Here is a 17,592-nt window from a genome sequence, read left to right on the forward strand (position 1 = left end):
GTTGGGCAATGCCTAAGGATAAGCATATATACCACAAAATTCTTGTAACTCAGTAAGCTAAAAATACATGTACCCCTGAACTTCTGCGTTGCATTGTATGTCGTTGCATTTATATACCACTTACTATTATTGATGACAGATTGAAACGCTATACAGTTGGTAGCACTTTTGTATTCAGGCCTCAATTCATTAAAAAAATATATATATATACATTTGTATTGACTTTTCTATAGTGCATAATAAACCAGCATTTACAAAAGTGGTTAGATAATCAAAGAAAAAGGAAATACCAGGCATCATCTCATTACATCAGTCCGAAAAGGAATCCTACCACCAGGACAAACAGTTGGTTCCCTTCCCCGCAGACAATCTGTGCTTTCAACAATCATATTTCATTATCCAGTGACCGCCATCTTCTTTGACAGGGCTCAAGTTGGATTCCCCTGCCCTCCCCCCCCTCCCCCCCCCCCCCCCCCCCACGGTATTTGGTTATTCTTGCCATATCCTGCTGTATTTCTGAGCGCATCCCCTCGCAATGTGTATGGGATGTTCCAGTCTGAGGCAGTGGTCTCGTCCCTTCCTCCAACCCTCCTGCGTGCCCTCCCAGGCCTTAGCTATATCTCGCTTGGCTATAGCCAAGCAAAGCCATAACAGGGCTCGTTTGCAGACTTCACCCTCTATGTTTTCCGAGCAAGCCTCTTGTAGGCTTAAAAAAAGTCTAACTTCTCCTTTAACAACCATTTTCTATAAAACATTGTTAGTGCACAATTTGTAGCGAGGAGCGCAGACGTAAATTGGATTAATGCATCAATTGGGGATTATAGCAGCACACGTTTACTCTGGAGCCACAGCAGTGACTTATGAGCTCAGCCCACTCCCTGGATGTGATAAATCGAGTTCGCCAGCTGCCTTTATTTAAGGTGACATTTTTCAATCTTTAAGCAATATTCTGCAATGGCAATTGTTTGCCCTGCCCTCAACGCCTCAAAACCCTCAACAACCACAAGCCCCTTCCATTTATATGCACCCCCTACCTAAGGAAAAAAAAATCAGGTGTGAGATGATTAAAGATTTTCATTGGGACATTTCGAAATCGGAAACACATGCTCAGTTGGGAGGGTCTTGGCATGCAGCCCGTGCTCTTTAGACTTAAGCACTGCACAGACAGGAAAGAAAATGGACGTGGGTCGCATTAAGCACATGGCTTCATCACTCGGCTCAAAATCGGACATAAACCAAGGAAACAGCCCCCTGACATCTCACACCTTGGCAGTGGTCCATTTTGCGGATTTCATATCAAATATAGTGGGATTTGGGCCCACAGTTATTTATGTATTAATTGAATGCACAACTCTGGTTAAGTGCATTTTGAAAGAAATATTACGTATGCACACTTAACAAAGGCTAGATGGAGACCACCTTTCCATGCAAAGATCTATGGTGACCCCCGAAATATGCCTATGAGTTTGTCAACAACTGGCCCCACTGAACATTGCTGCAGCTCGACCTGTATCTTGTGTAGCCGCCCGCCCCTCGAGCACAGTGCTCTGGGATGGCTTCCAGCTGCGTGTGGCGCTTAAATAAGTTATAACATTTTTGAGGTGAGAAATTGTTGGTATCATGCACTTATTGATACCTTTTATTGTGAGTAAGTCTCGTAGTACAAACTACATTTTGCTTGTTTGAGAACTTTTTACTTACAATTATGTTTAACCAATAAGAAATGGTTTTCATTTCATAAACTTGGAAGATAGGACGCCAGGACGCAATCTCTAACCCACAAACTCCACTCAAACCTCGGCCCAGCACACCAAAGTCATGGCGCTACCACTTCACTGGGGGAAGGAGTGTGCCGCCCTACTATAGTGGGGTAAAAGCAGCAAATGTGCCTCTTTTGAGATGCTGTACTCGCTAACAAATTTATTTTAGATTCTAATATCGGGTTCAATACTTGAATCTATCTCAATGTCCCCTACTTTACTGTAACGTGAATATGTAACAAAACAAATATAGAGTAGCTAAATACAGGTAGCCTGAGGAAAAGTTTAGAAAGTATATTGAAACCATGGACATAGCACGGGACGGGAGTTGCAGAGGAATTTAAAAACACCAGCCAATCATACATGCAATGAGTGAAGCTATCTCCACAATTCCTCATCCATGATCCTGCTAGAAAGTGCATCTGAAGAAGATAAGAGTGCATCTCTGGTCACTCACGCAGGTCACCAAAATGCTTCTCATATAGGTTCACAGACCCAAGCTACCCTGGGGTGTGATGTACAACCCATCAGATAATGCACTTTGCATACCTGCAACAGGGTACAAAGTGCTATATAAATAGTATAATACAAATTATATTTACACTATACGGATTCATGGTTTCCCAATGAACTCATACCTCAAGATTCCACTGTTTTCTGTAATCTAGCCTGATTGTCTCAACCATTATGTTGTGTGTCTCAAGACCTTCATATGATAGTAATTTATGCTGTAAAAATGCCATATTGCATATAAATACAGCTCCATTTAATATAAAAGCGCAAAAGAGAAAGAGGCCTTGAAAAGCAGACTAACTTTTTGAATGGTAACACTGGAAAGTGTGTGCTTGAACATCATGTTTTCAGTTCAGAAACTCCATGTGCTCTGATGCCAATCATGCTAGCAAGACATAGAAGAAAAACTTTCCACTTCTCTGGTGCATGCATTGCAACCATGGATGCAAAGGTAGATGACCTTGCCGAATTCTATCATGGAAGAAAGAAGGAAAAAGTTTAGTAAGGGTGAATTTTAATTGACACTGGCTTAATTCATGTAATTTAATTAATTTTGCAATGTGCTTGTTACATGAAATTACTCAAATTATGCCAGCACACCACTTTGTGTAATGACATGCCATTCGCTGTAAAAATGTATCACGAATGGATCCAATAAGAGTAAACATTTACCACAAATGCAACAGAACGACAAAACTCAAGCAGCTGTCCCCAGTGCTTTTGTATCCTCATGGCAAAAATTGACATGATGCATTTAATACTAAAATATAGTATTAAAGGACAGATTTGCATGTCGCATAATTACATGTAATTTTTCTGAAATTTCCCATAATTGTTAAATATTACAGGGATTTGTTAGCGTGAGCTGAAAGTCATTTTGTAATTCTGCCAGCCATCTTGTTTGCCATGTGCATCCTGTCAAATGATATATATGAATATAATGTTGTTATACCATACCAGCACAATCACGAGACCAAACTCATTCCTGCAGACAAGACTTTCTAAGCAAGTCCAGGATTTAGTTTAATATTGGTCGGTTTTGAAGTCCAATTTTGATGACAAATAGGACTGTCTCTCTCATTGTCTTTTTTTGTTCTCAGCTAACAAGCACGACAACCAGCTTGTGTTTGGAAATTGGTGTTCTAATAGTAGATTTATGAATTTTTAGATGCACATGGTTGTGATACATACTGTATATGCTTTCAATGAAATTATAAATTGTTTTGTGTCTTTTTTTAAATTACTGTATTGTTGATGAAATTTCTTTGTAATATAAAAATAAAACGTGAAAACCTTCTTTTTAAACACACTTTTTGTCTATGCATTATATGTGTTAGAGATCGGTGCAAATATATGGGCTTACATCTCAGTTGTTTACGCCAAGGGATACCTTGTTAATTCACTGTTTGCTAGTACCCTATTCCCCTGGTGTGTTAAGGGGTCTCTCTCGTTTATTTCACGAAATAACTCTCCTCCCACTTTGTTGAGCAAGCAGATCTTGCATGCCCATCTTAGGCATTTTGCATGCTTACATGAGCCAGGACTGCCCCTTGGTCTTATGCGTACAATGTAACCCTAAGCATATATAAGGCCCCTGTTTTCTGTACTCCTGAGACTGCCTCATTTGGTTGCTAAGGCTTCTGTGGGACGTAGTCTCCCTCATCTGAGGTGAATAAATGCATTCTTTTTATATTTCAGCTTCTGTGCCAATTTCTTCTTTGTTGGTTTAAGAGGACCAAGTATCAGTGAGACCCCTGAGAAGGTTTCTATTTTCTTCATAATGACATGAAAGCAAATTATGTGAATTCTGCACACCCCAAGGAAAAGTAGCATAATCTTCCATAGTTTCCCTGTGCTTCTGCAAATAGGCATTGTTCGCACATTTTTGCAGCGAAACATGAGCAGAGAACAAGTCATCCCTCTTTGCTCCATAGGACATCATCAGTACCAGTACAGGGGTTGGAGCTTGACAAATGGACCAGATGCTAAAGGGCTGTATTGCTGATTATTGACCCGATCACAATGCCTAGGTGAACTTGTAATTACACTAGTGTAAATGTTGTAAAGGTAATTTTGGGAAAAAAATGTATGCGTTATTACAAAGATTATGCCATTATGCCACATCACATAGTTTCGGGTACAAATTTTAATTCCAGATGTACCCTTTGGGTAATTTTTTATCGCTAGCAGCATTTCAGGTAGATTTGTTCAGCCAAGCAAACCATTCAGGTAATTATTGAGAGTTAAACTACAAATCCAAACGCAAGTGGCAGTGTTTTGAATGGAATAAGCAGTTTTGTTACCATAGGCAATCAGCAAATACCTCAAGTAGATTTCTTTTACCTGAATGGACCATTCAGGTGATTCTTTAGTACAACATTTTTAGTCCAAACATGAGAAGCAATGTTTTGAATGCGGGTGACCAGAAATCATCTCAAAAGTAAATTTTATTTCGAATTTTTATGCAAACAGACCACTCAGGTAATTTTTGAGTAAAATATGCATTTTGTGTAACTATGCATATTTTGTATAATTGTGCTGCAAATTTGAATTATTCCCCTACAGCAAATTACACAGGTTTCATACCACTCTACTGATGACCACATTAAGTACACAGGGAAAGTATTGATCCAGCGCAGGTCCAAACCAAACCTCAAAACCACCACTATATTTCCTAGGAGTCATCACACTTTACTCGTCGGTGGGGCCCATAACACAGAGAGTCATTCATACACACAATTCACTCAGCTCCCAAGATCAGTGAAGACTAGAGGAGGAGATGCTGGATTTTAGCGGAGTGTCCTATTTAATTCTAAAATTTTATACACTATATACAGCTGCAGTTTATCAATATTACCCTGGTTTTATCCTTGAGAAACATTAAAACACCCCACCATTTGGTCAATTTAGAGACTTACTCTCCTAGCATTACCTTATTTTATTAACCTTAATTCAATAATCATTAAACGTTTAATAACCTAGAGAAAAGAAGAGTTAAATTCAAACAGTTTACATTTATTAGCAGAATAGTTCAGAAAAATAAGTTAAAACCATATTACCAAGATTTCAGTAACTGGACATCAGGTTAGCAAAAGCAAGTTCCCCAAAACCGCCTCTCTATTCTTTCTTGATGTTTACCTCCCATCCGGACTCCGCACCCATCAAAACTTAAAGTCAAGAAAAATGTCAAAGTCTTGCACCATAGAAAAGAGTTCAATCTGACAGCATGTCGTGGTGTGAAAATAAAATCAAAAGCAAGCTTTTCTCTTACTTCCAAATGTCCTCTTTTATACCCTTTTTCCCTAACGTATCTATCTAAGATTTGAAACATTTAGGATCCTCAAACACTCTCATTGGTTCATGTAAGGCGTGGATGAGCATAGCCTCATCTACTCACTGTCCATATTTCTGCCAAGTCATCGTAATAATCAGAAAATAAGGTTTCAATTGTTCTTTAACAGTTTTTTCACTTGTGTCCTTTAAATTGTCACTTCAAGATTAATTCCCAGGCTCAGGATGCGGTCATACAAAATCTTGGCACTCGTCTACACTTCCAGGCCACGCTGACCTTGACCCACGCTGTACAGGCACAGACTGCTTGCACATCTCTCGAGCATAGTTGTGTATGCGTAGATCATCACAGTTTCGGAGTCTCGCAAACCTCCATTTTCTAGTATACCGCATGGGCCATAATAGGAACTATTATAGAAACGAACACAATTGAACATTAGATTTTGAAGTATAGCCCTTCTGTTTACCTCCCCCATTCTAAGGTAACCCTGTTAGCTGTTACCTAGCAATTTAGCAATATTTATGCATTGTTTTCTTACCATTCTCCATCATTTCCGCCACAATAAGACATATAGAAAGCATACATACACAAGTTTTAGTTAGATTATAACATTTGCGTACTATGTTAGTATAACAATTTCTTAATATATTAGAATTCGCAACACAAGCAAATTAGTATCCCACGTGTATTTGTGTGTGTGCATTCTATTCTCTGTTGGTTAATTTAAAAACCACACAATTAATACATATTACTTGTTATGGGAAAGAGACTTTACGAGGGGTATACAAAATTCTTTTTTGTTTTCACCTTCGCTCCATCAGTATACATGGATTGGCATAATTTACGTTTCGTATCCAATGCAGCTATTTTAATTAGACACCTTGGGGAGGAAATAGATCATCAGGTTAGAGGTTTTTGATTAAAGATAATAGGCACTTTTTTTTATATTTAACTTGATGTGCATAATATCTGCTGAGTTGTTCATAACAACAGTCTTTATTCTGCAACAGAGATTTGCAAATACATGCTACAAAATAAATTATGTAATTACACTAAAATAACAACCATTGTGTCTGTGTACTAATTTGGGGAACAAGAGAGGGGATCGATTTATCCCCATCTGCAGATTAGCGACATCCTGACAGATTGCTATGACTCCTAACCGTGCCCATGTAATAGATTGTAATGCATTAGAGGAGGGGTGAGAAATACCCGTCCATTATTTTCTCTGAAGAGGGTTAATTTCCTTTTGGGGCTTAGATGATATATAGGTCATGGTCCCAATAAAATTGTTGTCAACATGACAATTGCCGATGTTCACACATCAGATTATTCTATTTTCGAGATTTTCCTGTTACAAAAATGTGCCTTTAAAGTTGTCTGTTCTTACTTCTGCCTAAGTCAATGTTAAAAGACAAAAAAAAGCTTAACTGAGGTTAAAGAAATAAAACCTGCAAATATTTCAACACTGCACAGCGAATAGTGCATGCTCAGTTTTGTTTAACCTTCACAATTTAAAACGTGCGGTGGGTCTGGTCTTGGCAAGCAGGTGCAATTATTATTTTTTTGCACTTCATACATACTTTCCACAAAAAAAAAATATGCCCTGCTAACTTGTCTGTTCTTACCTCTAGTAAGTCCATGCTATCAAACAGAGTAACAAAATGCATAATGAGGTTAAATAAATAACTCCTGCACATAATAAAACAATGCACAGCAAATATTGCATGCTCAGTTTTGGTTCCTGTTCGCAAATTAAAAAAACAGAAGCAATAGGTCTGGCCTCGACAAGCAGGTCCATTGGAATTTTGTATTTTATGCACGTGCCCCAAAAATACAAAGCAATGAAAAAGGAAAACATGCTTCGGCCTAAATGTGATGGCCATTTGCTTACTATAAAAAGGTTACATTTGAAATAAACTAACCATCAGATATGGTTTTAAAAGAACAGTATTCATAATTTTTAAATAACAGTAGGGTGCTTCCGAATAATAAAGGCATAGAAAAACGGTTTAGTATTAATGCATGTCATTGGAAATTATGATTTTTATTGGCACAAGGAAAAGGTAATATTACTGAGAATTATTGTAACCTGAAGACAGTTTAAACGTACAAGGAAAGCAAAACATATTGAAGTGAAAATAAAAAAGCAATGGCAAATTATTGGTCCACCAGCCTTAGAACTAAAGTGCAAATGTGGACAGACAAATGTTGTAACTCATAGTGCAAGAGAGCCAATGGCTGAAATGGGCTGATGGAACCCCGCCTGTTGTATGCTGTGGCGGGCGGAAGCAAAATATAAATGACAGCTTAACAAACCAGTGTTTGAAGGGGGCTAACTAGAAGCCCCAGTATGTATTTCATTTTTATTTCAGACTTTTTTTTTTACATGAGGCAACCTCAACAACAAAGACTGTTCCTACACTAAACCCAAAAATGGAATTGCACAGTTACAATGATCAATCAGAAGTGTCTGCACCCTTCCTGCCCAGTCTGAATATCAAATCCTCTGAAGCTCACTGGTGCAGCACCAGAGCAGAGCAGGTACTGAGGGCCAAGTTAACTGTCCACACAAGTGTGGTGGTCTTCAGCATAACGGTGGGGCACCACTGATTAGCTTGACCCTACACTGCCCAGGCCCAATGGTGTGTGGATTATTTTTGCATAGAAGACAAAAGGAGGCTACAAGTTTCATTACCACAGCCCAGGAAACAAGAATATGATGAGGTGACGGTCCCCACATGGGGATCTGATAAGCAATCTTTGACCTTGAGGTTAGATACAGGACTTTGTGCCAATGTGTCATTGCAAAAGAAAACATTACTGCTTAATTTTTACCAGCGCTAAAATATACGTGCACACACACACAATAAAATATTATTTATTTCCCCAATAAATGTTTGGAATGATAGGGATCCATTTTCAGCACATTCATCTCCCCTTGGACGATGTTTCCTCACCTGTGTGGGCGATACTGGCGCGTGACAAGCGTAAGGGATATTTTCGTCAAGGTCTCTGGTTGGTGGTAATGCAAGAGTGCGATCGCTGATCTATTACTATAACTGGCCTGTTGGTTTTCTTCTCTGAATGTGCATCGCACCAGAGGCTTCGGTCTGTCTTTCTTCATGTCAGCACTGTTGTTATTCCCCCTTATTTTCGATTCGACTTAGTATTGGTAACAGGTTTTCTGATTTCAAATTTGACAGATGAGTAGTGACGTCGATTTTTATTTTTCCCGATAAGGAGGTACAGCTCGTCCATCTTCTGCATGGGTGTGCTGCGTGGAATTTCGGTGATTGCAGCTGGAATTGGCGCTGTCATCGTCTGCTCAACACAAATGATTCGAGTTGTATGTGAAAGACCGGTGCGGTGGATTGATATCAGCATTCAAGGTTCCTTTACAATTTGATATTCTGAAGCAATTAACTGGTGACGTAACATGCCCCTGTCAGTTCATACCTGTGTAATGCAGAGAAATAAATATTCAAAATCATGAGTTACAAGGACCAGTTTCAGGATCCCTCGCAAGGCCTCAAGTGCCTTTTGTGTGTTCCCTATAGACCAGGATACTTTGTGCTCGGGCTGAGATGAAATGCTGAACCTGCAGCGCCTCAACCGTGGCCAAGTAGACACAGGCTGCAACCATGGGGGTGTCAAGCTTTAGTAAGATACAATGCAAATACAACACTGTCATCAACACACAATACTTATGAACTGTGTAGTCACAGGTCTTATTCAAACAAAAATACATATTTAATGAAATGTCATAAGGATGATATCATAAGAAAAACAGGAGAAACGAGGTAGTGTCAAAGCACTAGGACTCTGGTTAAATGGTTAATCAAGAAAAGAAGGTTACTGTATTGGCCCTGCTCCCCACTTCATAGACAATTTGAGTTTTTCTCATAGCAAACATTGGGTCATTGTTATCTTATAAGCAGTGCTTAATTTGTAAAAGATTTTGTCTCAGGGTCCAATGTTTTGCTCAGAAGAGCATGAGTGTTTTTGCCAAATGTTTTGGTTACCAAATGCCAAGACTGCCTGGTCTTGAATTCTACCTCCTGCCTCTTCCCATCACCGCTGTTGTGACAGAGTAACACATCTGCCAAAATCTAAATCAGGTTCCTTTGTCAAGGTAAGGGGAGTGAAAATGTGCATAATTTCCAAATTGCACAAAATTATTTTAAAGGCAACTTGTCATTTAGCTCTATATTTGAGAGCAAAATGCATCTTAGCATCAATTTCAGAGGCAAGGGCGCATTTCACCCTAAACAAATTATCCAAAAATACAAAAGCGCCATGAACAATAGTCACTCGTATTCAGGTGTTCCTGTCAGTTTGTAGTAAACTTTTACCGCAACGTTAACGTATTTAATTGCCCTTTGCTTGGATGAGTCGTTCTCAGTGAGAATGGTTCTGTCAGAGAAAGTGATCCGATGAAACCTAGACTGCTCATTGGCTGACATCAGGCTTTGATCCCACGAGTCTCAGCTCTGCAGACTTCATAAACAAGATCTTTAAACTCCGACTCGACGCAGCTGCAATCCCTGCTCTGCCGCCCTCTCTCGGTTTGACCTTGAGCGATCCACCTCGCCTTGCATGTGCCACACCACCCACCCAGACACGGGCTTCTGACATCCGATCCGTTAATGGAAATACTGCGCTCCGTGCCATACCGAACATAATGTGATAATAGAACCGAGCACATTTACGCTGTGTGCTTCCAACATTTGTAATGCCGGCCTCCTGTAAACTGTGGAAAGATCCCGACCGCCTGGTGCGGGAGACTCCAGACGCTGTTTTGGGGCAGCGACGTACCCCAGAGGTTTCCGGATACCGTGTCCCTGTCTGACCTCTCTCCCTAGAAACTGGACTAAACAACAAATACATTCTTCAACTGAGTTTTCAAACTATAGACTTCTGCTCCCAATTAACGCTAAATGAATTAATGAAAGCCGACTCACCTCGGAACCAGAAGCTCTTTCTCGTAAACAAGTACTGCTGTGTCCCTTATCCTTGAAAATAGGGACTTCCTAACTAAACACGATGCAATATCTCATAATATAAGGTACCATGGTCTAGACTGGGTAGAATGAAGGCGGCGAGATCCCATCGTAAGAGCAGAAAGGAGACCACAGAAACCTTGGCTGATCCTATTTTACGATATCTGGATGTTTCTAGGTGAATGGGTGTAAGCAGAGGGTTCTCACGGTTTTCTATAAAGTCAAACCTAAGATCTTAGCTAGACCAACTAGAAGTTGCGGAATGAATCAAAGTAATGCTATGATACCAGAGCCTTCTCAATTTTCAGCACATCTTATCTATAAGCAAGCAGAAAAAATTGAAATCATAAACATTTACCAGGAAAATCCAGCAGCATCTGAGAAGAAAACATGCCAACATTTCATCACCGCAAAACCAAATGGAGGCTTGGGGCCTGTCACTAGCAGGCCTGGACCATTCTAATAACAACAACAAACAAATGGCCAGATAGGATACTCAACAATTATTGGTGTGCACCTAGACAGACAATTCCAAACGCATGTGATTCATTTCACATTAATTTTAAATGTGCTTCACCATATTTCAAAAAGACATTTCATCATGTCATAGAAAGAAGTAGTGACATATCAGTGTAGTACATTTACAAAGTCATAAACTACAAACAAATCAAACTCAAAACAAATGAAACAATTTCCACATGAATATATACACAAAGTAGACACCATTCAAATTAACATTCTCCTCCTAAAATTTAGAGGGCACCAGTCCTTGTGTAACACCTAGATAACAGGCGGACTTGTCACATTTTAAGTAATCCTGCCTGAATATAGGTCTGCAGACAGCACACTGTTCTACGGGGTCGTGTCACCAAATGGGAGGTTCCTTTTTTTGATCAGTTCCCATGTATGCCCCAAGACTAGTTAGCTTCAACCCCAATCCCATAGCGTTTCAAACCCTGTTGGGGTTCTCCTCAGGGCCTGGACTGGAAAGGACCTTGACTGATATTAAAAGGACTCTCATGTAGCGTATACAAATTTGTGAGGCAGCCAACCAGTCTTGTTGTTAATCAGACTGCTATCAAGAGAAATGCGAGGGATCTGCGGCTCAATACAAGAATCCCGTCGTCGAAGAACTGCAAAGATTCACTGTTCATTTCCTGCTGAGTTCCCGATGAGTTCCTGATGAATTCCCGATTTGGCAGAGGCATCAATTAGCATGTCTCGATTTCATCACAGGCACCTAGCATCCCCCAGAGATAACATGCTACAAAAGTTGCAGACTGGAAACCATTTTTTTAATTCCTTAATGAAATTCAGGTGTACCTGTTAGCTAATGGCCGATGTCACATCAAATCACAGCTACCCTATTTCCATTGCACAGGTCTGTGGACTTATCAGACCAGCACAGGTGTATTGGGTTTGCAGAGCTAAAGGAGGCCACATGAATCCTTTTGTCCCTTGTACAGTAGTACATGGACTAGAAAAGTCTCCCTCCCAGGCCTCTGACTGCTTCTGGTGATACGTGTATTAATGTGTTATTCGTTAAGTGCTGTTTAGTGCTGATTAAGAAGTCTCAGAGGCAAATCTTAATGACAATAAGGAAGTTAATTGGTCCGATCCATGTCTCACACTCTGCACATTAAAATGCTTTCAAAATCACGGTCTTCAGGTACCCAAAGGTCAATTGAAGTGGGATATAATAAATTCATACATAACCTTTTTAGGTACCATACAGCACAGATAAATGTGTGTGTGCATATATATATATATACAGGTTACAGGGACGTTACTGTTAGGCTGACATTTCACTCTTACAAAAGCAGAGAAATTCAGCAGTTATAGTTAGCTGAGCTAATTTAGAACTTAATCCCCCACAATGCACTGCCTATGACCTCACATATTACATCGCTCATTACATGGTCAGCGACGGCATCACTTTTGCCATAACTGATATCTCAAATGACTTCACATCATCCACAGAACCTGATACACACTCAGTGACACCCCCATACAACATTTCATACACCCACTCCCACAGACTGTGCCTTTTGTGATTTGGTATGAATCCATTCAGAATTTGTTTTCTGAAATGAAGGGGCAAAAATAATTGTATATCTAGACGGTTGGGTCTGTGAGAGTCTCAAGACAATTTTGTGGGGGCACCAATTTCAAATAGTTCTGATTGTCCCAGGGGTCTTTATTTCCATTGAGGCATCTCGCTCCGGTAGGAGTCAGACTCCCGCGGACACGACCACTCTGATTAGCTGCAGCAACAAGAGAAAAATGTTGGTGGCAGCCATTACCAGACTCAGGGACTTAGTCCCCTGTCCTGAAGTTAAAAAAAGATAATATGAGGGGTCAGGGTAGGGTTACCCGGGCACCATAGGCTCCATGGGAGGGTAGTGGGGGGAGGGGTCAGAAGGACCCTGAAGGTGCCAAAAAGAAAATAAATTGCGAAAAATGCGGTGACCCCACAAGACTCTAGTAGGATAAAAAAAAAACTGGTGGCCAGGCTGCATTTACTAACTTTATGCCCTGGGGAGCCCAGCCCCTGGGCTGTGTTCATAAAGGAGAGGGGTACTGTGTGGACCCCCCCTCCCTGAGCCTGAAAAGGATTGGGCAGCCTACCCCTTTGGTCAAAAATAGTTTATGTGGGAGGGGGTTGCGTGGCCCCCCTCCGGGAACCTCTAAAATCCACAGGAAGCCAACACCTGAGGCTGAAACTTTACAAAATGAGTAGGGCCGCACAGCCTACCTCACTGAGCCTCAAAAGGCCCCGGGAAGCCCACCCCTGGATATAATGTAACAAAAAGGGGTGGGGGTCACGCGCACCACATCCCGAGGCTCACAAAGCCTCAAGGAGCCCACCCCCGGGGTTGCTTATTTTACGGGAGGGGGGATGTGCAGGACGTAGGGGTTTTCTAGCCACAATGGTGCGTGCAGGGAAACATGTGTTTGTTCTCACTTGGAGGAAGCATTTTTTAATTTCCCGCCCGGAAGAGTAAAAAAGTCAGCTCACTGCAGGCTTGAGTTTCAAAAATGCTTTCGTCCACTGTTATGCTGGACTCATTGACTGATGCCTGACTCCACGCTACATCTCTTTGCTTGAGAAATACTACTGATTAGCATTGATTGGAAGAGTTTTCACGTTCCTTTGGTGTTGAGGCTATTGTTGATTCCTCTCATTAGCGTCACCAACTTGACTGTACTGTGTTGTGGTCCAGTGAAAGTCTCGCCATCCACTTAGGCATAGCTGACCATAGATCCACATTAAGATTTAATCGTGGACATACTAACGATAAAAGGGTCCTTTTCTAGCAATATCTCCTGTCTTGAAGATGGTCTGATGGACTCACACCACTAAGACTGAAACGTCGACCGCACCAGCTACTCCTGAGATACTTATTGATCTCCATTGATATTTATTCTCATTAGGAGTTATGTCACATCTCATTTGCTTGGAATAGTTGTTTGTCATGAACTATAGGATTATTTTACCTTTTTTCATGATTCATTGCTGATTTGCTCATGTTTCTTTGCTCGTTTTTAAATTTTGCTATATAAATATATTGATTTGCTCAAACAAATAAGATATCCCCGTGTGTTTATGCTCTTAACTTTGTATTAACTATTGTTGTCTAATGACACCTTGGTGAATGTTCCCTTAGGACTCACCCCTTGAATGAATGTTAATTAATAGAAGCCTCTTGTAAACAAAATCCCATGCAGGCACTTCTTACCTGTTATTGTTTAATCGCCCAAGCCTACAAGGGTTTATAGGGTTTCCCAGCCTATATTTTTTCGTCCACTAAGAGCAAACTTTTGATCTGTTTTCCTGCCCGCGCTGAAGACAGCAGGGGAAGAGATCAAAAGATTGCTCCTGAACGGAGGGAGCAGCATTAGGAGCTGCTCCCTTCAAGCGGGAGCAATGCCGGCTCTTACTGTAAGCAGGGTGACGCCTGGAGCCACAGGGCCTTAAGTCTTCCCCCGTAGCCCCCAATGAGAGGATGGTGGGTGCCCTTGATGGACACAAGGGCACCCACCTTCAACTGTTCAAGGCCCTGGGAGACAGGGTCCCTGGGGCTAAGATCAGCAGTGAAGGGGACCACATGCCTCCTTCCCCTTAAAAATGATGCTGGGCCCTGGGGGATGGTATCCCTGGGGCAAAACTCAGCTCAGGGAGGGGGGCTACGGGCCCCACCCCCATGAAAATTCCACCAGGCCCCAGGGGTCACAATTGGCCCAGGAAGGAGGTATGCTTGCCCTTTTCCCCATAAAATTAAACCAGGCCACTGGTGATGTGGTCCCCGGGGCTGAAACCGGGCAGAGGAGGAGGCCACATGTGCCTCCTCCCCTCTATTTAAATAAGTGGCCCCAGGGGATGCGGTCACTATGGCTGATAATGGCTCGTGGATGTGGCCCGCTTGTGCCGCTCTCATTTATTTTTAGAAATGGCCCTATGCGATAGGGTACCCAGGGCCTCACAAGGCTTCGGCCACTCCCCTGTATTAAAAAAAATGGCCTCACAGGTCCTCAGACTGAATAATGGCTTGGGGAGGGGGGCACAGGGCCCACTCTCATTTCATTTTAGAAATGCTTACAAGGTTCATGAGTGGGGACACGCGCCCCCTCTCCCCTTTTATCTTATATGTATGGCCTTGGGGTAAGGGGTCCCCAAGGCCTAAAGAGTCTTTGGGAGGGGGGCTACATAAATCTGGCCAAGAGTGATCTTTCCTATGAGTTGTGAGCGAGCCACAAATATGGTTCTATATGAAAGCAGGTTTGCAATATAACATACTACCGGGACAGTATCTAATTGGCACAGTTCTCTATCCAACAGTCTGTCCCAAAACAATACAGTTCACACTATGGAGTGAGGATTATTAAATAAAGACGGCCTGCCCAAATCACGCATAATGAAATCAATTTAAGACAGACAGGCAATCGAGAATAACACTTCGGTTTAATTTGGCATGCGGATTCGACCAAATAGAAAGCTCAGGTAAAACTGGGGACAATTTGATTATATCTTCTAAGTATTTTAAGCGTAGCTCCTTGTGGCAGAAATAATGGGGGCAACTGAGAGGTAGGCTGAGACAGCGAATACAGAATCTGTTATCTTCTGAACGCAAGACTGAATAATTTACAAAGCCCCAAGACCACAGCACCAAAGGTAGAGATAGGGGGACAAGGAGCCTTAAAGATTGGTAGCAGAGGCTCTCCTGGCTTATTTCCAATGTTGGAGGCAATTTTAAAAAGAGCCTCTATCGATTGTCAAAACTTTGGGTGCTTTGCGGACAAACAGAGAGGCACTTAGACAGATTGCCAAACACCATCTTTAAGTACGAAAACATTGGAATGCTAACGAGAGCTGTGATGTTGACTGAGATGGAGCATAGCCTAGAGGTGTTTGCATTACACGCCATAATGAAAGATTTAGACAAATTAGTGCTTAGACCAAGATCGGTCATTAAACTGGCAAAGGCATTTACCCAAGTTTTAGGGCTGTTTGATGCTCAGGCCAAAAAGACGGCATCATCAGCATATAGCAGCGTATTTAGTGCCCTGATGCCTACAAGTGGTACATTCTGTGCTCAACCCACTAAAACAGACCTGAGGCTATTAATTTACAAAATAAACAGAAGAGGGGTAAAACACAGCCTTGCCAAACTCTTCTTGCTAAATGTATAGGCCAGAGAGTTCACCATTGCCCCGTATCTAATATATTTTGTAAAGTTAATTTTTAAGTTTGTTGAAGTTAGACATTGCAATACAATATTACATTATGGTACAGAGAAATATGTAATTGCTTGGCTGACAAAAACTGAAATTACAACAAAAAGGGAAGGGGAGGAGGTCCAGAGGGCTAATGTGTATCACATAAATAGTCAATATCCAGCATCATATCTGTAAAAGCAGTTGTAACAATATGAGCAGGGTTCAATATCGGACATGACTTGAATTGCCGTAGGGATACAAGCATAATATCTATGGTAAGACAACACTTCTAACAGCATACATTACATAGTGTTGATACCATGCTATGTCAGTCGTCATTGCCAGTATAGGGGGGTGCAGTGTATCTGGACAGGGTGGCGCTCAAGGCAATAAAGGCGGCGTGGGGAAGCACGACTCTTTCTGGCAAAGCCAGTCCATAAATGGAGTCCAAATGTCTTTGGGTCTGGACGTGGGGGGCATTATCTCCCAGTAAGTGGATAATTGTTTCTGACAGAATGTACGATCTTTAATCAATGCGTCTGCGGAGGGAGCAGGTCGCCTATCCCAATTCATGGCCACCCTACGTTTTGCCAGCAAGAGCAGCATGGCAAGGAGGTGGGGAACTGCGGGGGACTATTCCTCACATGGTCCAGCAGGACCACCAGGGGTGTATGTCCCAACGTCAATCCTGTGACAGCCTGAATGATGTCATAGACCTTATCCCAGAACCTCACTATTGGTGGGCACAGACATGCCACATGTAAAAAAGTGACCTGTGGCGTAAGGCATCTCCAACAGTTAGTATCTGCCCTGAGACCCACGCAAAGAATCTGTAGAGGAGTACGATAAATACGGTGTAGGCATTTGAAATGGATACGTCTTAGTCTGTAGTTAGGGAGAGAAGTTCCAGCTGGCCACAGCAGCACAGCCACTGCTGGTCCGTGATTGGTGTGGCCAGGTCCGCATGCTAGCTTTCCAAAGTCCTCTGGACAATTAACGGGGAAGTGCATTGTGTGATGCTGTATAAACGCATTATCAATTTACACGGGGAGGGGTCAGTTAGCATATGTTCAAATGCTAAGAGAGTAGGGGGAGGGTATGGAAAAGTGTTGTGTAACTCGCAGCAGGTGGCACATAGTTGGTAATAAAGTAAAATATCAGAGACATTAAGTGGGGTGTCCCCTTCTGTTTGTAGGGGAGCAATAAAGTCAGCTCCAGGATATAGATATGCAAATGTGTGAAAGTTGAGTTTGAGTGCCCACCCAACCGATCTGCTGTCCAGTAACGGGGGGAGTTGCTGGTTGTA

Source organism: Lissotriton vulgaris, chromosome 7 (genome assembly GCF_964263255.1).
Source record: "Lissotriton vulgaris chromosome 7, aLisVul1.2, whole genome shotgun sequence".
NCBI lineage: Eukaryota > Metazoa > Chordata > Amphibia > Caudata > Salamandridae > Lissotriton > Lissotriton vulgaris.